The sequence below is a fragment of the Doryrhamphus excisus genome, chromosome 15, assembly GCF_030265055.1.
Source record: "Doryrhamphus excisus isolate RoL2022-K1 chromosome 15, RoL_Dexc_1.0, whole genome shotgun sequence".
Taxonomy (NCBI): domain Eukaryota; kingdom Metazoa; phylum Chordata; class Actinopteri; order Syngnathiformes; family Syngnathidae; genus Doryrhamphus; species Doryrhamphus excisus.
Genome location: NC_080480.1, coordinates 3,046,663 through 3,072,410, shown reverse-complemented (window position 1 = coordinate 3,072,410; position 25,748 = coordinate 3,046,663). Strand labels below are relative to the sequence as shown.

At 40.7% G+C, this 25,748-nt stretch overlaps 1 long non-coding RNA gene across 2 annotated transcripts in view; it reads left to right on the top strand.

Annotated features, from left to right (window-relative positions):
- LOC131103700 (uncharacterized) overlaps window positions 1–25,748 on the top strand; it is an 80,179-nt gene that overhangs the window by 39,199 nt on the left and 15,232 nt on the right. For both annotated transcript variants that reach the window (XR_009119650.1, XR_009119649.1), the window contains exon 2: window positions 17,865–17,996. This is a non-coding gene — a long non-coding RNA (uncharacterized LOC131103700). The remainder of the gene's footprint in view (window positions 1–17,864; window positions 17,997–25,748) is intronic.

Genomic DNA, 25,748 nt, shown 5'->3' with positions numbered 1-25,748 from the left:
GCGCGCTCAACTTGAGTGGATCGTGACGATTGAACGTGTGCGTGCTGATGTGAGCCCAGAAGAGCGGCTCGGCTGCATCTGCATCTCGGTTCATGTTTTCATTCAATAGTTATTGAAATCCAAAACGTGAGTTTTGTATACCAGAATTTTCTTAATGTTCTGGTAGAACAAGCATAGAAAAAAACTATGGAAGATGAGTTGCCATTTTAATTTCTCTCAAAAGAAGTACATTTTCAACATGTGATCGGTATTGGTATCGGTATTTCATTCATAGTAAATACCATAAAAGTATTAGAAAGAAACAGTAAACAATTACAACTACTGAACTTCACCAGGATCTAAATATAGAGCTTTACTGAGTGCTGCAGTTGCACATCTAAGCAGGTTATGATGACAACTCTGACGTGTGCATGTGTGTGTGTGCGCACGTGCACGCCCATGTCTCTTTGCGTATCGCCGTTTGCGTGACGTACGTAATTGCCAACGACACATTAAGCTGTGGGGGAACAGGCCCGAGTGGTGATGCGTGACCTTATATGGTACGGAGCTGATGTGACAGATCTCAGGGCATATACTGCCGCATACTGTACAGTACACACTGTACACACATACTGTACCGCCACACGCTGTAAACAACGCCATCATCGTCATCATCCACACTCGTGCAAACATCCACGGCACACATGCGATCCACAACAAACATATATTTAGACACGCTCTGATGGCGTTGATTGTTGGAAGGTCGGTATTCCACACCAGTACATTCCGACTTGCGGTGTTGGAGTCACGCTCCATGGACGAGTACACACTTGGACCATCAACAATGTACTATACGTTGAGCTTGAACCTCAAATGTAGTACAAATTCTATTCAAGCCTTTGTTACATTAATTATTATTTCAAGGGTCACTTTAATATTTCGTAAAGCAAACCATATGTACATTCATTTATTTTCTACCGCTTATCCTCATGAGTGTCGCAGGGGGTGCTGGAGCCTATCCCAGCTGTCTTCGGGGCGAGAGACGGGGTACACACTGGACTGGTGGCCAGCCAATCACAGGGCACATATAGACAAACAACCATTCACACTCAACATTCATACCTATGGACAATTTGGAGTCGCTAATTAACCTAGCATGTTTTTGGAATGTGGGAGGAAACCGGAGTACCCGGAGAAAAACTCCACACAGAGATAGCCGAGCGTGGGATTGAACTCGGGTCTCCGAGCTGTGAGGTCTAGGTGCCAAATGTGCAAATATACCAGTGTACAGTGACAGTTATGACGTCGTCACTACCAACAGCACTAAATTCATCACATAGCAACTTAATACCCAAAAGGTGCACCTGATACAAACATGTATCAGGTACACCCTGGACTGGTGGCCAGCCAATCACAGGGCACATATAGACAAACAACCATTCACACTCACATTCATACCTATGGACAATTTGGAGTCGCTAATTAACCTAGCATGTTTTTGGAATGTGGGAGGAAACCGGAGTATCCGAAGAAAACCCACGGATACACAGGGAGAACGTGCAATTGAACTCGGGTCTCCTAGCTGTGAGGCCTGTGTGCTAACCACTCGGGCTTAATCAACAACAGGCAATCACAGCAAGACACCTTATGTCACTATTATATGCCTACTATATTGTGTTGTAGCAGTGTAAAGGTTGACTATAGGGGTGTTATAGGCATTTTCCCGAGCTCTAATGTTAAAAACTGAAATTATTGAACTCACTCCTAGCTGTGAGGTCTGCACGTTAACGTTTATGACCTTCCAAATAGACTTTTTAACATTAGAGCCCTCTAGACATGAAATAGCACCCCTATAGTCACCTTTGCACTCCTATGACCAAATATAGTAACTTTACCGACATCTTTACATTACCGAGAAAACCCACGCATGCACTGGGGGGAAGATGCAAACTCCACACAGAGATGGTCGAGGGTGGAATTGAACCCTTGGTTTCCTAGCTGTGAGGTCTGCGCGCTAACCACTCAACCGCCGTGCAGCCGTTTTTTTAAATAAGTGTTTTTTATATAGTAAAAATGCTAGAGTAAAATGCTACTAAAATGAAATTTTTCCTCATTTGTTTACTTTATATTTTTACTTTTTCTCGTAATACCACAAAAGTACTACATTTTCTTCTCATAATTATGACTTTATTCCCATAATATTTTGAATTCTAGTAGACAGTCAATAGAAACCAAATTTTCGACATCACTTTTATTTATTTCCGCATTAAATTAATAGTTTATTTAGGGTTTATTGGCATACGGAAAATTTCAAGAATAATTTCAAAACAATCCTGGCTATTGTTTACATATCACTAAACTAATGGGAACAGCACATACGCTCGGCTATAGCACCGTAGCTCAAACCGGTTTTCAAATTTTAAGTAGTTGTTGACATTGTTGACGTGGCAGGAAGCCGTTCACCGGACTAACAATACTGGCCTTTTTTCAGTCCTGCACAACCAATCCTCAAATGATGAAGTTTGTTTTGGCTGTTTGTGCATTTAAAAAAAACAAAAAAAACCAGCCGTGGGCCACAGTTTGTACACCACTGATCTAGGTGTTGGATAAATGTCACATTAGCTCAATCATCTCCCCTCATTTAAACGTAAGCTATTAGCTATTATGCTTCACGATACAATTTTTAATGACTGCATTTTCATAATGCAGAATCTTATTTCTCTGCCGTGCACAATGTGGACTTTCCTTTCCGTCTAATTGGCTCAAATTGCTTCCCTATTTTCACCCCCCTTATTTAATTAAGGAAAATCAATTTTGCTCCTCTGCTAGAACCGAAATGGATGTTCGGTGAAATTATCTTCTAATGATGCTCTTGAATTTTGAATCCAAGTGTATCAATGGGTGCTAATGTTATCGCATTATGCTCTTATTTCCTTTTTCTTGGTTTGATCAGGTTTGGTTTTCTATGCCTCGTGTATACACCGTACGTAGTACATACTGTGCAGATACTAGTATGTACTTACTGGAGGTAAAGTCGCATGAAGTATCCCAGAAAAAAGTACAATCTTTTATAAGAGCTCAGAACATAAACAGTTCTTCAGAATAATAGGCTTATCTTGCTTTCTCCATTCATTTTACACAGCTTCCCAGCATGCCTTGTGGCAATTTTTTTTTGTTGCAAAAGTTACTTGTTACTTGTATTTCTCGTTTATAGGAACGCTGTCCCATAAGAATATGGAACCCATAAGCCAATCAGACTATGCCATCGCTACTGTGAATACTAATACAGGAAGTGATAGTATTATAGTAACATTAAGTACTTTATGCCCGGGGGTGTCCCGATACAATTTTTTTTTTCACTTTCTATTCGAGACTTATATCCCCGGCACGATATTTTGACAGCAATATCGGATCTGTACATTCCAAATTTATGCACACTATAAACCTTGCAATTCAATCTATCTTGGTGTTCTCAGCATCACTTGCTCATGAGTTTGTTTTTTTTTTTTCTTTCGGAGTTGAATACCTGCCACCAAGTTAATATCCGAGTCGTAATTCTACATTTGATCAAACTTACTTAGGATTTGTCAGATCCCAGATCGCTGCATAAAACTTCCATGAATGCATTATAATGATAATAGTCACTCACAGTTGTGCCCAGAACACAAACATGGATGCAAACGGTACCGAAACATCCTCCAAAAACAGCTTCTCCCAATCATCACGAAAACTTATTTTCCGTTATTGTGTGTAGCTGCTCTATAGGAGTCCACAACTCAATACAAAGGGGCTGAAAATGAGCATAGTAGGTCCCCTTTTAACTCAATGCTATATTACTTGAGAAAAAAATGTCATTCACATCAAAGAACCGACTCTGTTCACAATTTCTGCGATCCCACACAAGGACCAGTTGACATCATGTTAGCGATTTCCCCGGCACGATATCTTGATAACAATATCGGATCTGTACATCCCAAATTTATGCACACTATAAACCTTGCAATCTAATCTACCTCGGTGTTCTCAGCATCACTTGCTCGTGATGTTTGGGTTTTTTTTCTATCGGAGTTGAATACCTGTCACCAAGTTAATGTCCGAGTCGTAATTTTACATATGATCAAACTTACTTAGGATTTTTCAGATCCCAAATCGCTGCATAAAACTTCCATGAATGCATTATAATAATAATGGAGTCGAGCATTCCCCATAGTATGTGTGTCATATATCTGTTAATACAATTTTTGCGTGTGTATTTTTTATACTTGTAAGATAAAATCAAGGCCAGCTGAAAGACTTTGTGCAAACTAAACATTTTGTCACAATGGTTTCCGAGGTGAAAGTGTGCTGCCAGTGCATGAAACACATCCCAAGGCCATGCTTTTCTTCTTTTTCTTCTTCTTCTTCTTCTTCTTCTTCTCTACTACTCCATCATCACTTCAAGCCTTTGTTCTCTGGAACTTTCCTTCAAAGGCATTTTAATCAACGCGCTTCAGACGTTGCATTAAGAACGCCAGTGATGAATGGAAGGGTCGTATGCGCCGTAAATCTAAACAACAATTAAAAAAAAAAACCTAAAGTATCCAGGGACAGTGCGCATCAAATAGGCCACACCAAAAATACGGTGAATTCGACACCTTTCACTCCCTTGTGTTCAGTGTCAAACGTGTTGCGCTGGAGACCGATGCTTTGACACTGCGCTGACGATATAATGACAATCGTTGATCTGCTGATTGCATACAATGACAGGGTTGGAGTTAGGGGTTAGGGTTCACACTCCCCCCCGCCGAGAATGGTAACAAAGTCAGGTTTAAAAAATATATATATATATATATTAAAAAAAGAAAAATATAATAAAAATATTAATAAACATTAATTATATTAAATATTAACAAATATATATATAATAGTCTTCAACGCTTCTGCTATACCCTCCACTTTTTCAGTGCTTTGATTCTTTGCAAAAGCTCTGATAAAACATTAAATTATTATAAATGAATTTTTATTGATTATATTATTAAATAAATGTTTTATTTTTTGACACAAAATAAGATGGAAAAATAAAGAAGCAAATCAAAAAACAAATGCAAAAAATGAACAAACAAATTTTTATTTATTATTAAATTATTAAATAAATTTTAATGTTAATTTTTATTTTTCAACACAAAATAAGATGGAAAAATAAATAAGCAAATCAAAAAACAAATGAACAAATTAATTTGTATTTACTATTAAATTATTAAATAAATGTTAAATTTTTATTTTTTGACACAAAATAAGATGGAAAAATAAACAAATGAAACAAATCAACAAAATTAATTTGTATTTATTATTAAATTATTAAATAAATATTTAATGTTGTTTTTTTATTTTTCAACACAAAATAAGATGGAAAAATAAATAAACAAATGAAGAAACAAATTAAACAAATTAAACTTTCATATCAAGGCGGGGGCCTCAAACTAGCGTCCGGCCCACGGGCCGTGAGTTTGACACCCCTGCCTTTCTCCACCTGTGTGTGTGTGTGTGTGCACGCCTTCAAGAAAGCCAGAGTGACAGACACACAGCGGCTGCTGTCGGCTGCATCTTTTACCCCGGCTCCAAATCCAAAACACTTGTACTGTATCCCCTCAGGGGAGGACGACAGACAGCAGCAGACTGACAGCGGCGGAAAGAGGGAGAGAAATGGAGCGAGGGACAGAGGAAAAAAAAAAAAAAAAAACAGTATACAAATGAACATGTATAAAAAGGACCGGTGCTGTTGTGTGAAGAAAGATGATGGCGATAGCTTGTGGAAGTTTGCTAGCATTTTATTTATTTCATCTCATTACATTGCATACAGTAATACAGTATATCTAAGTGCTGACATAAGATATCTTCTACTTCACTCTTCCTACCCTGGAGGCTTCAAGTTTTCCACATATTCTTCCGTGTACACCGAGAGCCGGAGCAGGACTTGAATGCTAACGATTCCGTTGGTGACATCGAAATTCATGTTTGCTTCTGAACATCCACAGTCCACAGTAATTCATACAGGATACTTTCTTTTTTTTTTTAACACGCCCGACTTGGTCCTGAATAGCATAAACTTCATGTCGGTGTCTGATCTCGGAAGCTAAGCTTGGGGTCGGGACTGGGTAGTACTGGGAATACCGGGTTCTGTAAGCAGAGTCGTACAGCAGTCAGGTTAGCACAGGGGTCTCAAACTCAATAATTTACCTGGGGGCCCACTGGAGCTAGGGTCTGGGCAAGGCTGGGACGCATCAGGTTTTACAAAAAAAAAACAAAAAAAAAACGCATTCATTAAAAACAGAAAAAAAAAACATATATATATATATATTTATATAATAAATAGTAAAATAAAATAAAAATATTTCAAAAATAAAATAAAAACTTTTTCAGTGCTTTGGTTCCGATTTTCTCCAATAAAAGCTCTGATAAAATACTCCAGTACCGGACAATTTGGCATAGAAAATATCAGCAACGACGCAGCTTCCATGTATTTACAAGCCGCTAACAAGGATATTTTGTGCTAAAAATACACAAAGAACACATGCAGTGTATTTATAACACGTCAATTTTGTTGTAAATATTTAATGTTGGCCAAAAGCATGTATGCTAACAGAGGTTCCAGTATATAAAGATGCTTTCAAGGCCTTCCTTTTTCCTATGAAAAATAACTAGAAATGCACAGCTAGCTACATGTTAATATGAACAAGACGCAACCCCTTTTCCGTTAAAAATTAAAATTTCATTTCATTTTATTTCTCCGACCACAGTCACCTAATTTCATATTTTCTAATTAATTCTCTTTTCATTTGGGATAAAAGAGTAAAAAAAAAAGGAACGGTGGGGGGTGAAAAAGAAGTGGAACATCTTGCCATCTGCATTTCTCCCCTGCAGGGCAAAACCATGAGCTTGTCTTTTTCCAAACTAAACCACATGACCATATTTAGTGTGCTGGAATATAGAATATATATATATATATATATATATATATATATATATATATATATATATATATATATATATATATATAACCCAAAGAGAGGAATTACAGTGCATTGCTCAAAGGAGCCTGACCCTACGCTACGTTTCTTTCCCCCCAACATCTCGTTGATGTCATCTTCTTTGTAAGAGTGGCTGAGGGACTTGAAAGCACGTTGACGTCAAGGCCAGACTGCTAAAAGCTCGGTGGTGGAATGGATGGAGGCGATGAGTTTTGCTAGACAGATGTTGGACGACCAGACAGATATTAAAGATTCAAACCAAAGGCCAAAAAAAAAAAAAAAAAAAAAAAAAAAAACAAGGACGTGAGCTTGTTTAGTAATAATAATTATGATGATGGTTATGGGAATTGCATTCAAAAAAAGATGCATTTCATGCCGTTTTGGGGTGTTTCCCCTGTTTTTTTGGACCAGAAAATTGCATTATGATTTTACGATTTTTGTCAAAAATCACTGCCCTCAAATATTGCCATTTTATGCCGTTTTTGGATGCTTCTCAGGCCCCTGTTGAGTGTGTGTGTGTGTGTGTGTGTGTGTGTGAGGTTTCCCCTGTTTTTTTTTTTTTTGGACCAGAAAATTGCGTTAGAAGCAAGTTGACCCCCCCCCCAAGAATAATAAAAAAAACGACATACTAACCTTACGTTTTTTTGTCAAAAATCACAAAATTCAAACACTGGCATTTTATGCCATTTTTGGGTGCTTCTGGGGGAGTGTGTGTGAGCCCCCCCCCCCCTTTTTTTTTTTACTACAAAATTGCATTAGAAGCAAGTTGGAAAAAAAACAGAAAAAAATGACCGACCAACCCCTGATGTTTTTTGTCAAAAAACATCACCCTCAAACACTGCCATTTTATGCTGTTTTTGGGTGTTTCTGGGGCCCCTGTTGAGTGTGTGTGAGGTTTCCCCATTTTTTGGACCAGAAAATTGCATTAGAAGCAAGTTGAAAAAAAAAACATAAAAAACCTACATACTAATAATCCCTTATGATTTTTGTCAAAAATCACCACCCTCAAATATTGCCACTTTTGGGTGTTTCTGGGGCCCCTGTCGAGCATATATGATGTTTCCCCTGTTTTTTTGGACCAGAAAATTGCATTAGAAGCAATTTGAAAAAAACAAAAAAAAAAATCGACATCCTAATAATCCCTTATGATTTTTGTCAAAAATCACCACCCTCAAATATTGCCATTTTATGCCGTTTTGGGGTGCTTCTGGGGCCCCTGTCAAGTGTGTGTGAGGTTTCCCCGTTTTTTTTTGGACCAGAAAATTGCATTAGAAGCAAGTTGAAAAACAAAAACAAAAAAACAAAAAAATAGATTTTTTTATGATTTTTGTCAAAAATCACAGCCCTCAAATATTGCCATTTTATGCCGTTTTTGGATGCTTCTCAGGCCCTTGTTGAGCGTGTGTGAGGTTTCCCCTGTTTTTTGGACCAGAAAATTGCATTAGAAGCAACTTAAAAAAAAAAAAAAAAAAATGACATCCTAATAATCCCTTATGATTTTTGTCAAAAATCACCACCCTCAAATATTGCCATTTTTGGGTGTTTCTGGGGCCCCTGTCGAGCATATATGATGTTTCCCCTGTTTTTTTGGACCAGAAAATTGCATTAGAAGCAATTTGAAAAAAACAAAAAAATTGCCATACTCTAACCCCTTATGATTTTTGTCAAAAATCACCGCCCTGGCATCAAACACTGGCATTTTATGACATTTTTTGGGTTGGAGACGGACGCTATATGACTGACAAAAGGTCTCACTCTGTTTATGCCGTTGTTCTATGGAACAAACACATCAAGGCGCTAAAACCAATACACTGTACAATACGCTGGTTTGTAGGTGAAAATGTACTTTTCATTAATTGTATGATTAATTACCTAATTAATTTATTATAGTCCCAGTGCCCACGACAGATTGTTGTAATCTGATGTAGCGGTATGTAAAATAAAGTAAGACAAAACCTTGTGTATTGGCCCCGCCTCCACCCATGGAGACGGATGCTATATGACTGACAAAAGGTCTCACTCCATTCATGCCGTTGTTCTATGGAACAAACGCATCAAGGCGCTAAAACCTGGTTTGTATGATAAATTACTTCATTAATTAATTATATTTCCAGGCACAGTGCCCATGACACAAAAGCTTGTATATTGGTGCAGGCCATATAAGATGCGGGTCCTGTGCGGGTGTGCTGGCGCCTGCCTAAAAGTGGCATCACTAAAAAGGACAAAAAGGAGAAACAAATTTGGAGTGGCGAGATTGGTATTCATTGTCCGATTGAGGTTCAATCAGTGTTGTCATAGCCTCCCTGGAAACACACACACACACACACACATACACACATACACAAACTGACACCTCCAAAATGAGACTGCCAAGCTCAAGTCCTTGTGCACGGATGCACGCTCCGATACGGAAAACCTGTGCTCCATGTGCACCATGTTGCCGTCTTCAGCTGGTTTAATTCCGTACTTCATGTTCATGCATCTTGATGGATTGCAGCGTTGTGAGTTTTTTTTTTTTTTTTTTTTATGAGCTGATGTCCCTGCCTCTGCCAGACATTAACGTCTGGATGATTCGGGTACGAGTGTCGTTTAAGTACAAATGGACTTAAAGTGTTTGTAGATATGGCTGAAAGGAAGCAGGTAGATGGAGCTCCACGTGTGGAACACTCGACTCTGATTGATGATCCACAGGCATGACTTGTCTTTGTTATGACTCGCCTTTTTTTTTATCATCTGTCTCTTTCTTGCCTGTTGAGCTGCTTTTTAAATCATTATTGTTATCCTAGCCAGATACGTTAGATTTATAGTTCCTTATTCTCACTGTTCACAATGTTAGGGTGCATGATACAGCAACTTGAGTTACTCCAAAAATGGAGTCTACTTATTCAGTATAGATGCATATATTTATACTTTCATACTAGATGAGTAAAAGCTATAATCCATTCCAGTTCGTGCCAATGCAATTTTCTGTGTCACCAATAAGGTGCCTAGTGGCATGCAGTGGCTCAAACTGGCTCCTGGTGAACCCGTAATGGCGACAAAAATTGAGTTTGGCGGCAAAAAAATTTCAAAATGTTTAAAATCTTCGTTGTGCCACTTGCATCAAGTAATTGGCGCAAAGAGTCCACCAAGTGGAACCAAATGTCACAAACCATCCGCCTATTGGAATCCACTGGAATGTAATGGCGCGAGCCAAGTTACAGCAATGATGCTAGGAGTCCACTGGGCTGGCGCCAGTTTGCACCAATGCAATTTGCTGTGGCGCCCAGTGTCACCAACAAGGTGCCTAGTGGCATGCAGTGGCTCAAACTGCCTCCCAACTGGCTCCTAGTGGCCCCGTAACGGTGGCAAAAATGTAGTTTGGCGGCAAGAAAATTTAAAAATGTTTAAAATCTTTGTTGCACCGATTGCTTGATGCAAGTGGAACCAAATGTCACAAACAATTGGAATCCACTGGAATGTAATGGCGCGAGCCAAGTTGCGGCAATGATGCTAGGAGTCCACTGGGCCGGCGCCAGTTCGCGCCAATGCAATTTGCTGTGTCACCAATAAGGTGCCTAGTGGAATGCAGTGGCTCAAACTGCCTCCCAACTGGCCCGTGGTGGCCCCGTAACGGTGGCAAAAATTGAGTTTGTTGGCAAGAAAATTTCAAAATGTTTAAAATCTTTGTTGCACCGATTGCTTGATGCAAGTGGAACCAAATGTCACAAACAATTGGAATCCACTGGAATGTAATGGCGCGAGCCAAGTTGCGGCAATGATGCTAGGAGTCCACTGGGCCGGCGCCAGTTCGCGCCAATGCAATTTGCTGTGTCACCAATAAGGTGCCTAGTGGAATGCAGTGGCTCAAACTGCCTCCCAACTGGCCCGTGGTGGCCCCGTAACGGTGGCAAAAATTGAGTTTGTTGGCAAGAAAATTTCAAAATGTTTAAAATCTTTGTCGCGCCGATTGCTTGATGCAAGTGTCCACCAAAGAATCCACCTATTGGAATCCACTGGAATGTAATGGCGCGAGCCAAGTTGCAGCAATGATGCTAGGAGTCTACTGAGCCGGCGCCAGTTGGAGCCAGTTTGCGCCAAAGATTATGTGATCTCTGTAGCGTAGAATAACGTCAACATGCCGAACGAACATTAATTCGGCGCCACAACGAGCCACTACACGCCAATCACATCATCTTTGGCGCGAACTGGCACCAACTGGCGCCGGCCCAGTGCTTCTTCACTCAAAAAGTCCAACGTATACGATGACGATGAGGATCCAGTTTTTTTTTTCTCCCCTCAAAGTTCAATTTTCTGCATCTTTTCTTCCATAATTATGTATGCAAATTACAGCTTGTGTGAAAATGCCCCTCCCCTCCCTTCTTCTTGGAAAATTTCAATATTAATGAAGTTATGCATATGTGTGTGTGTGTGTGTGTGTGTGATGAGCAGTGACCGCGGCGACAGCGTCTCCTAACATGATAATTGCCCGCTGCCCGAGCAGAGAGCGAAACCATCTGCGAGCTCGACTTAACTCCCGAGTCTTTGCCTGCTTAGGATGCAGAAAGCTTCGTCTTCAGCAAGGTCACCGCCGCTCACTTCGGAGCCGAGCAACTAGCTAATGTGACAAACTGCTCTTGATGCCTGGTGACGTACAACTTATTAGGAACGGGGGGGGCTGTGAGAGTAGGAAGGAGATGAAGGAAAGTATACAAATAAAGCTATAAAGGGGGCAGGAGAGAGAGGGCGGCCTCCGCCCCCTTCGCCGCCATGACTTTTTTATACTTTCCTGCTCTGATCTTAACGCATGAACGTCTCTCGTCATGGATGCAAATGCACATGCTCACTGCGGACGTCCCTTCAGTGGTTGCTAGTGGAGACACTGACCTGGAAAAGACATGATGACCAGGATCCGAGTCCCAACTGAGCATCCTGCTTATTTGCTTGTGTGTGTGTTTTTTTTTTCTTTTTCATCATCAGCCTTCTTTTCCTCCGTTTCTTCCTTTTGCGTAAAGATTCCAGCCAAATCGGGTTTTTTTTGTTTTGTTTCACTTTCTTTGTGAATCCTAATTTCCCTGTGGAATTCCGCCACAAAGCTTTGACTGCCTTTTTCCGCAAAGTCACATGCAAATGATGCCCCTCATGCACTAATTTTTTTTAAGCTTTTATTAATGGCTTTTCAGCAAAAGTTGGCATCCTTTTGATACAATTTGGAGCACACTTTCATTTCATGTTTCATGTTTCATATCAGGGAATGCTAATTCCATATTAACTATTTGGGTCTGATTATTACTACAGCCTTTACATCATGTATGAGATCGGGATACAGGAACATTTAAGGATGTACATACGTATGCTAGGACTACGTTAAAAAGCCATAGCATTTCAGTATGTGGAATCAAACTACGGAATGGATTGAGTAAGGAAATCAAACAATGCACAACGATGAGCCAATTGAAGAAACAATACAAGCAGTTGATGTTTGCTAAATACAAGGATGAAGAGTCTTGAACCAGTCATGATGTGCTATATATATCACTATATTGACACTTACTATGGTACCCATTATGTCATTGGATGCTCATATCACCTCCTACTTTGGTACATGACAAAAACTAAAAAAACTAAATAAAAATTAATTAAATTAAATTAAATTAAATTAAATTAAATTAAATTAAATTAAATTAAATTAAATTAAATTAGAAAAGCAGGAAGTGCGTGACAAAAAATAAATTAAAAAATAAAATGAAGTTTAAAAAAATAAAATTAAATAAAACTAAAATAAATTAAACTTCTATTAGGAAAGCAGGAAGTGAACAAATGTAACGGTTACTGATTGTAAAAGTACCAGATGGAGGGGTAGGATTTAATAAGCTTTGCTTCTTCCTACTCCTTTTTGGACATGTGGAACTGTGAACTGATTATGGGATGGCACTCAATTGTAATCTGATGCATGTTCAAATGAAATTAAACCATTACCATTACATTAAAGATGTAACAATCCAAGGTACAGTACTTTTAATTATTATTATTATAATGTTCCCCCGAGGGGTGTCACAAGGTTCCGGGGGGGGGGGGGGGGGGGATTAGAACCCTGGAGATGCACAGTATTGCACAATTTGAAGCTTATTGTACGTAATCGTGTGGTGTCGAGTGTGTTTTCGTGGTGCAAAAATAAGTTGAAATAATAATAAGTAAAAAATATGTTAAAAAAATATGTGATATAAAAATATGTTATATAAAAATTTGTTCATTGCAGTCATGGTTTTGGGAAAGAAGCCAAAGGCCCTTTTGCCCTGTTATATGAAATTTGTCAGATTTTTTTTGGTAAAAAAACAAACAAAAAACAATGAAATATTTTTTAAAAATCAATAAAAAAATATCAAATTATTTAGGTGCACTTAAGAACATTTTAGGGAGACTTAAGAACATTTTAGGGGGGGGGGCAGAAGCCTAACGACACCACTGATGCTAACCATGTCGCTAATGCCACGCCACGTCGTCAGCTAGTGGCCACATGTGTACCATCGGTTTAATGTCACAGTCAATCAACATGCGAATATCAATGACAACAGCAGATGTCCAGGGGGCAAATTGGCTGTCTTGTATATTTAGCTAATTATAAAGGGGTCATTTGCCTTGAAGAGATCCGAGAGGACACCACCCCCCCCCCCCCCCCCCACCACCCCACCCCCCTGTACACACAAGCAAGCATCCGAGACCTTTAGCCTGAATGTGATCAACTGAAAGGTTGGAGTTGTTTTTGAGAGGTGTGTTTGTTTTGCTCGACAGGGTTAGAAATCCGCTTCGGAGCGAAAAATCGTTGGGTAAAATGTGATTCGTTGAAGACTAGACGGGAATTGAACGCACCAATGGTGGTTTAAAATGTACAAAGACAGAACAAGACGCCAATTGTTGGCTGTGTGTGAATATGGGTCAATATGTGTGTGTGAATATTCATCCGTTTTATCTCTGTTTGCATGATGATGATGATGATGATGATGATGATGGTGTGTGTGTGTGTGTGCGCTAATGGCGCCGCACTGCTTGGTTGGAGCATCAAAGCTCCATTCACAGTCAAGTGCAGCCTCTCTCTGATGCCATCACCAATAATTAGTCACTCACACCCGTTATCATTAATATATCATCTTCTCAACGACGGTAACGCACAGCCGATGGCCACAACATTAGGTACACCGGTTCCTGTTTTCATACAGAATGCTTATTATTTAAGACATGCATCTTATATTATTGTTTTTCATTATTTCTGATATAAAGTTATATCCCGGTTCTTGTTCGTTATTTGTTTTGGGATTTTTTTAAATATATATATGTATGTATATATATATATATATATATTTTTTTTTTTTTTTTTTTTTTTTTTTAATATCTACTTTTACCTGTGTTTTAGCTGTGTATAAATGATTGAATGTTGTATTTTAATGTATATTTTACTCTGTTTTCTTGCTTTTATTCAACTCTATTTTTTCTGTAAAGCGTCTGAGTATTTTGAAAAGCGCTATACAAATAAAATGTATTATTATTATTATTATTATTATTTATTATATTCATTCATATCCTGTGCATCTCCAGGAGGCTAAGCCCCCCCTGTCCTCAGAATCTCGTGACGCCCTTGGTTAGCATTAATTTTGGAATGGCTATCTCAGTAAATGCTTTCAAGGCTCGTATCACCTCGTACTTTGGTACGAGGTACATTATTTAAAAAATTAAAAAACAACAAAAAAAAAAACCCTTAAACTGTATGATGGAAAGCAGGAAGTGAACAAATGTAACTGTGAATCCTACTTTGGTACATGACAAAAAAATTAAAAAAAATAAAATTAAGTTAAAAAAAATTAAATAAAACTAAAATAAATTAAAATTATATTAGGAAAGCAGGAAGTGAACAAATGTAACTGTGAATCCTACTTTGGTACATGACAAAAAATAAAACAAAATAAATTAAGTTTAAAAAAATTAAAATTAAATAAAACTAAAATAAATTGAAATGGTATTAGGAAAGCAGGAAGTGAACAAATGTAACAGTTACTGATTGTAAAAGTACCAGATGGAGGGGTAGGATTTAATAAGCTTTGCTTCTTCCTACTCCTTTTGGACATGTGGAACTGTGAACTGATTATGGGATGGCACTCAATTGTAATCTGATGCATGTTCAAAATGATATAAAACCAAATAAATATATTGCAAAACATGCTACATTTTTCCTCCAAGATAAATCCAAATAATGTAAAAAACTATCCACATATTTCCAAATAGTGTATAGAAATTTCCAGAAGAAACATATGACTCTCGGAGCCTTGGATGTGTTTGTGCTGCCTCAGTCACAGCGCAGCAGAAATCCAACTTTTCAAACTGCTGTTGCTTGCTCCACTTTTGAGCGGCGCTACAGCGTGGCCCGTAGTGCCCCCTTTAGGCTACAGCGAGTATTGCATAACACTCCGGGATGACGCAAAGGCTCTAAGTGGAGGGATTAAACAGGAGATCATGTGACGTTTCGTGATACTGGTTGGATTTGTCTCAGAACTCGACCTTAATGGTGATAGGTGGTGTTATTAATCAAGTCATGAAGTATTCACATCATTAAAAAAAAAAAATATATATACATATATATGTATGTATATAAAATTATGTACAGCACCATGGACAGCTCCATGTGCATTCACTATGGAGACTATTTGATTAGTCAGGATTCACTATGAGCATGGAGTTTATCCAGTCACTTAGTCATTTCATTGCCCCCCCCCCCCCCCCCCCCCCCCCCCCACCAAGACCCCGCCACCAGCACACTGGAATGAAATTACCCTCACAAGACTTCTTTCCAATCATTCTTCATCATCCCGGCTTTCATTCATTCACCCTTTGTGTGTGTGTGTGTGTGTGTGTGTGTGTGTGTAAGCGGATGTACGTGTTAATGTGATATGACTGGCCTGGCTTACCACAATGCAAACAGCCATGATCCATCAAAACACACACACACACACACACACACACGCCATCTTGGTCTGCCAACAGCAAAGGTCGAACCGTGATCACTCGTTAGGTACACACACACACACACACACACACACAGGAAGTAGTTGGCATGAGCACGTTACTGAGCGTGATCACTTTTTAAAGTTTTCAGGTCAAAGTTATTTGAGTGTATTTTTAATTTCGTATTTGTACCGTAGCTTCTAAAGCAAGGGTGGGCAAGCTACGGCCCGGCAGCCACATGCGGCCCACGAAGTGTTTGAATCCGGCCCGTCAGTTGCTTTCTAAGTGTTTCAACTTTTAACATACAAACTGGCAACATGACTTGCAAGTCGGATGTCTTATTTAGTAAAAAAAATAATAATAATAAAACTGTAAAATAAAATAAATAGTTTGACACAATAACCTGCAGACGGCTTTTGAGATCTTCCAGATTCTGCACCTCTTTCTTTTTTGGTTTGCTAACTGCTCCCACATTTCCTCAATTGGCTTTCTGTGATTGCTTTTATGTTTGTTGTTGTTGTTTTACCTTTTTAAAGAAGGTAAAGTTCGATTCCGGCCATCTTTGTGTGGAGTTTGCATGTTTTCTCCGGGTACTCCGGTTTCCTCCCACATTCGAAAAACATGCTAGGTTAATTAGCGACTCCAAATTGTCCATAGGTATGAATGTGAGTGTGAATGGTTGTTTGTCTATATGTGCCCTGTGATTGGCTGGCCACCAGTCCAGGGTGTACCCCTGCCTTTCGCCCGAAGAAGACAGCTGGGATAGGCTCCAGCACCTCCCACGCGACCCTCGTGAGGATAAGCGGTAGAAAATGAATGAATGAATGAGTTCTCCTCCTATTTTGTGTGGAAGTGGTAACTTTTTGGCTTCTTATTTTGTCTTCCCCCACCCTCGGTCATCTCTGTGTGGAGTTTGCATGTTCTCCCCGTGCATGCGTGGGTTTTCTCCGGGTACTCCGGTTTCCTCCCACATGCCAAAAACATGCTAGGTTAATTAGCGACTCCAAATTGTCCATAGGTATGAATGTGAGTGTGAATGGTTGTTTGTCTATATGTGCTCTGTGATTGGCGGGCCACCAGTCCTTGCCCCGAAGACAGCTGGGATAGACTCCAGCACACACCCCAGCGACCCTCGATAGGATAAGCATTAGCAAATGAATCAATGAATGAACTTTGCCCCCCCCCCCCCCCCGCCCTCACCAAAATTACGACAAAATTCCGATCTTATGCTCACAATATTATTCATTCATTCATTCATTTTCTACCGCTTTTCCTCACGAGGGTCGCGGGGGTGCTGGAGCCTATCCCAGCTGTCTTCTTGGGGCGAGAGGCAGGGTACACCCTGGACTGGTGGCCAGCCAATCACAGGGCACATATAGACAAACAACCATTCACACTCACATTCATACTTATGGACAATTTGGAGTCGCTAATTAACCTAGCATGTTTTTGGAATGTGGGAGGAAACCGGAGTACCCGGAGAAAACCCACGCATGCACGGGGAGAACATGCAAACTCCACACAGGCCGAGGGTGGAATTGAACTCCAGCAAAAGAGTTGTGTAATGTCATAAATAATGAATTATAGCAGTGTATAAGTGACTATAGGGGTGCTACTTCATGTCTAGAGAGCTCTAATAATGTTAAAAAAAAAGACATTTAGAAGGTTCATTCATTCATTCATTTTCTAGCGCTTATCCTCATGAGGGTCGCGGGGGTTGCTGGAGCCTATCACAGCAAAATCACAGGGCACATATAGTCTGGGAGAACATGCAAACTCCACACAGAGATGATGGTGGAAACCACTCGACCACCGTGCCGCCCCTTACAATATTATGATATATTTATATGATTATTTTGACTTTTCCAGTGTAGCCCTTACACTTATATTAATATTTATTTCCAGTCTAAAGTCGAGATGAATGCAGAGAAGGAGCAGAACAGAAGAGTCAACAGACGAGGCCAGGAGGAACGACGTGTTGAGAGACGGGTGGCAAACATTTGCTGATTCACAGGAAAGAAGAAAGATTTGTCACTGGTATGACACACACACACACACACACACACAAACACACATGAGACGCAAAAGAAAAGAGAAAAGAGATGGCGAGATGCGTGGAAAATACCAAGATAGATGCTGGAGATTGAGGGAGCTGTGCGTGTATGTTTGCTGAGTCCTCTTGTTTCAGAGTGATTAGTCAAAGCACCGAGTTTGACACAATGAGATCAACCCAGTGAGGAGAAGGCATACATTACTATTCTAGGCCATCACACACACACACACACACACACACACACACACACATTTGCTACAGTGATGCTGGAGCCTATGAGGTTATGCAGGTGTTTTGTCACACACACACTTTTACGGCCGTCCCCACACACATTCATCCTTGTACTTCCTGTATTGGCCGCCGCCTCCAATCTCATGTCATCCGCTTGTTTCCATTTGGGAGCAACATTTATCCTTCTCACTTTCCCCCCCCCATTCCCATCAACACGTTCCTCCTCTTCCCCAAGCACTCACCCACACTCCTATATCCTCCTCATCCTTAATAGCCGACTTTTATGGAGGACCAAAACTGCCAAAATAATAAATAAATAAATAAATAAAAGTGAAAATAAAAACAAAAATGAAAAAAAATTTCAAAAAATTAAATACACAAAAATAAATATAAAGGGAAATAAAAACAAAAATAAAAAATATATACATAAATAAATAAATAAAAGCAAAAATAAATTCAAAAATAAAAAACAAGATTCAAAAATTAAAAATAAATACAAAAATAAATGTAGAAATAAATACAAAAAGAAAAAACAAGATTCAAAAATTAAAAATAAATACAAAAATAAATGTAGAAATAGAATTACATATCAATAAATAAATAAAAGCACTCTGCTCTCATATGTATTTATTTCATGCTGCAGACAATGTCAGCTTGAAATGCAGAAGGAAAAACTATTCAAATGAGGGGGCGGTCCTAAAGTGTGTCTTGGGTTGAACTGTTCGCCTATTGATTGATCGACATGTGAGTGCGAAAATCGACTAGGTATGCCTGCAAACAGTCACAGCAAGAGGAAGTCACCACACCACTCTCAATGGCGGTAAATATGGCTGCAATCTCCAGGGATCTCCGTTTGCTAGCAGATATTTCGGATAATGCTTCCCCGGATTACCTGCTTTTCCGGGTGGAAGCCTTATTGGAGCCTGATCTCTCTCTCCTCCCCGACGGAGCTTTTTCGCACTCACATGTCGATCAACCAATAGGCGAACGGTTCAACCCAAGACACACTTTAGGACCGCCTCCTCATTTGAATAGTTTTTCCTTCTGCATTTCAAGCTGACATTGTCTGCTGCATGAAATAAATACATATGAGAGCAGAGTGCTTTTATTTATTTATTGATATGTAATTCTATTTATATATTTATTTTTGTATTTATTTCTACATTTATTTTTGTATTTATTTTTAATTTTTGAATCTTGTTTTTTATTTTTGCTTTTATTTATTTATTTGTGTATATATTTTTTTATTTTTGTTTTTATTTCCATTTATATTTATTTTTGTGTATTTAATTTTGTGATTTTTTTTCATTTTTGTTTTTATTTCCATTTATATTTATTTTTGTGTATTTAATTTTGTGATTTTTTTTTTCATTTTTGTTTTTATTTTCACTTTTATTTATTTATTTATTTATTATTTTGGCAGTTTTGGTCCTCCATAGACTTTGTGGACCCGAGGAAATAATGTAGTGCCATTTTTTTTATTTTTTTTATTTTGGGGGGATTTGCCTTCTTTGTCTGTTTTCAGGCTGCATCGCTTCAACTGGTTTCTCCCTCTCTTGTTTTGCTTACGTAAAGGTCACCGCAGTGTTTTTAGTTCGCATTAAGTTCAAAACCCCGGAGGAGGGGAAATATGTGTGACGTTTCACCGAAGTGGCATGTTTTCTCGTTTTTTTGTGTGTGACTTGTAGCTCAGATGTCTAAATATGAAAATAATCCGCGGTTGAGATGAGGCGTCCGCACCGCAAGGAAGCATCATTAACAAACTGATACCAAAGTCGATATATTTTATACTTCCTGTTTGACCAATCTTTTGTTAATATGTACTCAAAGTACTATATAAACTTCTTAAAGTAAGTAAAATTATCCTCTTCTTCAATCCTGCCTTCCTCTATCAGTTATTCCCTCTTGGTCTTAAAGCATGTAGTATTATACTATTAGAACAGAATGGGTATAGTACACCACAAAGGTTAGAATAATGGATTGTGTATATACCGTAACAAATCGTTGGCTACAGTGTTCTCGCTCTTCCATTAGGTCACATGATGCTGACATCAAAGTCGCATCTTGATTTATTTTTTTATTTATTATTCTTGAATTAACCTAGCATGTTTTTGGAATGTGGGAGGAAACCGGAGAACTCGGAGAAAACTCCCAGTGGTTAGCCTCCATGCTAACCACTAACCCGTTAGTCGCCGCATTTTAGACGACACTTATCCCTCATTTATGGCGGTTAATTGGTTCCAGAAGTAGGATTCATTTATTATATATTAAATATGTTCATAGTTTGAGCGTAGAAAACCTGTTATAAAACATTATAAATACGGTTTTAACATTATTAAAGCCCTCGAGATATGACATAACATCCCTATAGTCATCTTTACACTCTTATCACCCAATATAGTAGACATTCATTCATTCATTTTCTAGCGCTTATCCTCACGAGGGTCATGGGGGGTGCTGGAGCCTATCCCAGCTGTCTTCTTGGGGCGAGAGGCGGGGTACACCCTGGACTGGTGGCCAGCCAATCACAGGGCACATATAGACAAACAACCATTCACACTCACATTCATACCTATGGACAATTTGGAGTCGCTAATTAACCTAGCATGTTTTTGGAATGTGGGAGGAAACCGGAGTACCCGGAGAAAACCCACGCATGCACGGGGAGAACATGCAAACTCCACACAGAGATGGCCGAGGGTGGAATTGAACCCTGGTCTCCTAGCTGTGAGGTCTGCGCGCTAACCACTTGACCACCGTGCAGCCCCTAATCCTAATATACATCATAATTATCCACGATTGGAGTAGTTCAATACGGCGTCTTACCTGGGGGGACTTGAGGTGTGGGGGGGGTCAAACCAATCCTCGGAGGGTCAAGCTATCAGTCACTGTGCGGTTTGATTAGACAAATGGATTTTATTGACGGGGAGGGGGGGGGGGGGGCGAGGTGAATATGCATATCTAAAAAAGATGTGAGCACTAATAGGTGTGTGTGTTCCTGATAGGCGTGAGCCTGTGAAATTTGTGTGCGCATGCAGTTTGTGTATCTGTGTATGTGTGTGTGTGTGTGTGTGTGTGTGTGTGTCTCAGCGCCACACAGAAGGATGTATGGATTTTAGCTGCCTCACTGCCCAAATGGGCCACTCAAAATAGCTCCTCAGGCCCCCACATCAAGGACACAGCCTACCGTAAAACCACTATGTGTGTGTTTGTGTGTGTGTGTGTGTGTCTGACCACGCCCCACATGCATGAATGCCGGTGTGGTGCGTTCACTGTACGGTGTATATGGCAGCTTGTGAGCAGTAACGTCTCATGTCCCTGATGTTTAGTGTCAGGTGTTCTTCGCTAGTCCTCGTATCGGTGAAGGATAGCGGAAGTAATGCCCGGACGCTCAACAAGCAGAAGGTACCGCATTTGACATCCATCAAGCACGTAACAATAACAGAATGGCCACACGGGAAGGAACAAAGGTAGAAAAGTAGGGCAAAAGTCATCTTTATTATTTCCATATGGTCATATATGGGGATGGGGGGGGGGGGACTTGTGTATGATAAATGGCGATGTTTCACCTTTGGATGTAGTTTAAGAACTGTAACAGAGGTGGGATCGAACCATTCCACAATGCTAGAATAAGTGTATTCTTAGGAATGGAATATGTTCCACTTTGTTTTGATGAGTGTTGTGTCGGTCATGAACGAACGGGTCAAAAGAACTAGTGCACAGACCTGGTCAGCAGTGTCGAGTCAGTCCGTTCACTCATGTTGACGTTCGTTCCGACTCAACAGTGATGACTAGTGGTGTCGGTCATGAACGAATGGGTCAAAAGAACTAGTTCTTTATTGTGAACCGCCCCTAAAATACCCGTTCAGTCTGTTCACTCATGTTGACGTTCATTCCGACTCAACAGTGATGACTAGTGGTGTGTCGGTCATGAACGAATGGTTCAAAAGAACTAGTTCTTTATTGTGAACCGCCCCTAAAATACCCGTTCAGTCTGTTCACGTCATGTTGACGTTCATGTCCGACTCAACAGTGATGACTAGTGGTGTGTCGGTCATGAACGAATGGTTCAAAAGAACTAGTTCTTTATTGTGAACCGCCCCTAAAATACTTGTTCAGTCCGTTCACTCATGTTGATGTTCATTCCGACTCAACAGTGATGACTAGTGGTGTGTCCGTTATGAACGAACGGTTCAAAAGAACGAGTTCTTTATTGTGAACGGAATGAACAAGGTCACTGACCCTCAATTACCCATTCAGTCCATTCAGCCGCGTCGAGTCAGTCTGTTCACTCATGTTGACGTTCGTTCCGACTCAACAGCGCAACATGTAATGACAAGTGGTATGTCGGTCCTGAACGAACGGGTCAAAAGAACTAATACATAGACCTGGTCAGCCGTGTCGAGTCAGTCCGTTCACTCATGTTGACGTTCGTTCCGACTCAACAGCGCAACAACATGTGATGACTCAAAAGAACTAGTTCCTTTTTTGTGAACGGAATGAACGCGGTCACCGCCCCTAAAATACCCGTTCAGTCCGTTCACTCATGTTGACGTTCGTTCCAACTCAACATGTGATGACTAGTGGTGTGTCGGTCATGAACGAGCGGATCAAAAGAACTAGTTCCTTTTTTGTGAACTGAATGAACGAGGTCACCGCCACTAAAATACCCGTTCAGATCCGGTCACTCATGTTGACGGTTCGTTCCGACTCAACATTTGATGACTAGTGGTGTGTTGGTCATGAACGAACAGGTCAAAAGAACTAGTTATTTTTTTTGTGAACGGAATGAAAGAGGTCACCGCCCCAAAATACCCATTCAGTCCATTCACTCATGTTGACGTTCGTTCAGACTCAACTGTGATGAACAAAGAACTAGTTCTTTTGACCCGTTCGTTCATGACCGACACGTGTGAACATGAGTGAACGATTGACTCGACACGGCTGATCGGGTCTATACACAGGGGGAGATCACAGACTGACGACCAATTGACCGAAATGAACGGATCTTTTTACTGTAAGAACCGGACCGATTTGAACGGTTTTGCCCACCACTAGTTTTGGCGTCGTACTACTTAGTATTTGTTCTTTGTGCCTTTCACTTGGAACAAACACCCCCCCCCCCCCACCCCCCCCCCCCCCCCCCCCCACACACACACACACGTTCTTTTCATCATACAAACATACACGGTTTCATGACTGTCCAGGACTGGTTGAAACCAGATCAGAGCATCTAAGTGACCGCTCGGACTTTGTTGGCCTTTGACTGGGTGGTTGATCTTTCTCTCCAGTGCTGACATTGCAATTCCTTGTATTCGCTCCAGATAGAACACATTGTTAAACTTTCTTTTTGACTGGGATTGGATTAAAAGCCCAAATCCAAAAATGGCAGCATGGCTAGTAAACAACATACGGTCAGTGACTGTACAGCTGTGTTGATGTTTGCTCCGTGAGCTGTGTCATATGTGAACCTTCCCAACAGGCCCTTTGCATCCTGGGACGTCGGCCATGGCAGTAATGTGACGATGAGTCGCGTCTGGTTTGACCAGGGCGCCGCTGCATTGAACTCGTGCAAAAAAAAAAACAATGAAAGCTTCATTGAGCCTCATTCACTGGAATGCGTCACATGTGAGAAGTTCTTAATTCAAGTCATTTGAGAATATTTTGAGACATTTGAGATATGTCGAGTCAGTCCGTTTACTCATGTTGATGTTCGTTCAGACTCAACAGGGATAACTAGTGGTGTGTCGGTCATGAACGAACGGCTCAAAAGAACTAGTGCATAGACCTGGTTAGCCGTGTCGAGTCAGTCCGTTCACTCATGTTGACGTTCGTTCCGACTCAACATGTGATGACTAGTGGTGTGTCGGTCATGAACGAACGGGTCAAAAGAACTAATGCATAGTCCTGGTCAGCCATGTCGAGTCAGTCCGTTCACTCATGTTGACGTTCATTCCGACTCAACAGGGATAACTAGTGGTGTGTCGGTCATGAACGAACGGGTCAAAAGAACGAGTGCATAGACCTGGTCAGCCGTGTCGAGTCAGTCCGTTCACTCATGTTGACGTTCGTTCCGACTCAACATGTGATGACTAGTGGTGTGTCGGTAATGAACGAACGGGTCTGCCGTGTCGAGTCAGTCCGTTCACTCACGTTGACGTTCGTTCGGACTCAACATGTGAGGACTAGTGGTGTGTCGGTCATGAACGAACGGGTCAGCCGTGTCGAGTCAGTCCGTTCACTCATGTTGACGTTCATTCCCATTCAACAGTGATGACTATTGGTGTGTCGGTCATGAACGAACGGGTCAAAAGAACTAGTGCATAGACCTGGTCAGCCGTGTCGAGTCAGTCCGTTCACTCATGTTGACGTTCGTTCCGACTCAACATGTGATGACTAGTGGTGTGTGTCGGTTATGAACGAACGGGTCAAAAGAACTAGTGCAGACGTTCGTTCCGACTCAACATGTGATGACTAGTGGTGTGTCGGTCATGAACGAACGGGTCAAAAGAACTAGTGCAGACGTTCGTTCCGACTCAACATGTGATGACTAGTGGTGTGTCGGTCATGAACGAACGGGTCAAAAGAACTAGTGCATAGACCTGGTCAGCCGTGTCGAATCAATCCGTTCACTCATGTTGACGTTCGTTCCGACTCAACATGTGATGACTAGTGGTGTGTTGTTCATGAACGAATGGGTCAGCCGTGTCGAGTCAGTCCGTTCACTCATGTTGACGTTCGTTCCGACTCAACATGTGATGACTAGTGGTGTGTCGGTCATGAACGAACGGGTCAAAAGAACTAGTGCATAGACCTGGTCAGCCGTGTCGAGTCAGTCCGTTCACTCATGTTGACGTTCGTTCTGACTCAACATGTGATGACTAGTGGTGTGTTGGTCATGAACGAACGGGTCAGCCGTGTCGAGTCAGTCCGTTCACTCACATTGGCGTTTGTTCCGACTCAACATGTGAGGACTAGTGGTGTGTCGGTCATGAACGAACGGGTCAGCCGTGTCGAGTCAGTCCGTTCACTCATGTTGACGTTCATTCCGATTCAACAGTAATGACTAGTGGTGTGTCGGTCATGAACGAACGGGTCAAAAGAACTAGTGCGTAGACCCGGTCAGCCGTGTCGAATCAATCCGTTCACTCATGTTGACGTTCGTTCCGACTCAACATTGATGACTAGTGGTGTGTCGGTCATGAACGAACGGGTCAAAAGAACTAGTACAGACGTTCGTTCCGACTCGACATGTGATGACTAGTAGTGTGTCGGTCATGAACGAACGGGTCAAAAGAACTAGTACAGACGTTTGTTCCGACTCAACATGTGATGACTAGTGGTGTGTCGGTCATGAACGAACGGGTCAAAAGAACTAGTGCGTAGACCTGGTCAGCCGTGTCGAGTCAGTCCGTTCACTCATGTTGACGTTCGTTCGTTCGTTCGTTCGACTCAACAGCAAATAAATAACCGCCTCAAGGGAGGATCCAAAGCCTGCACTTGAA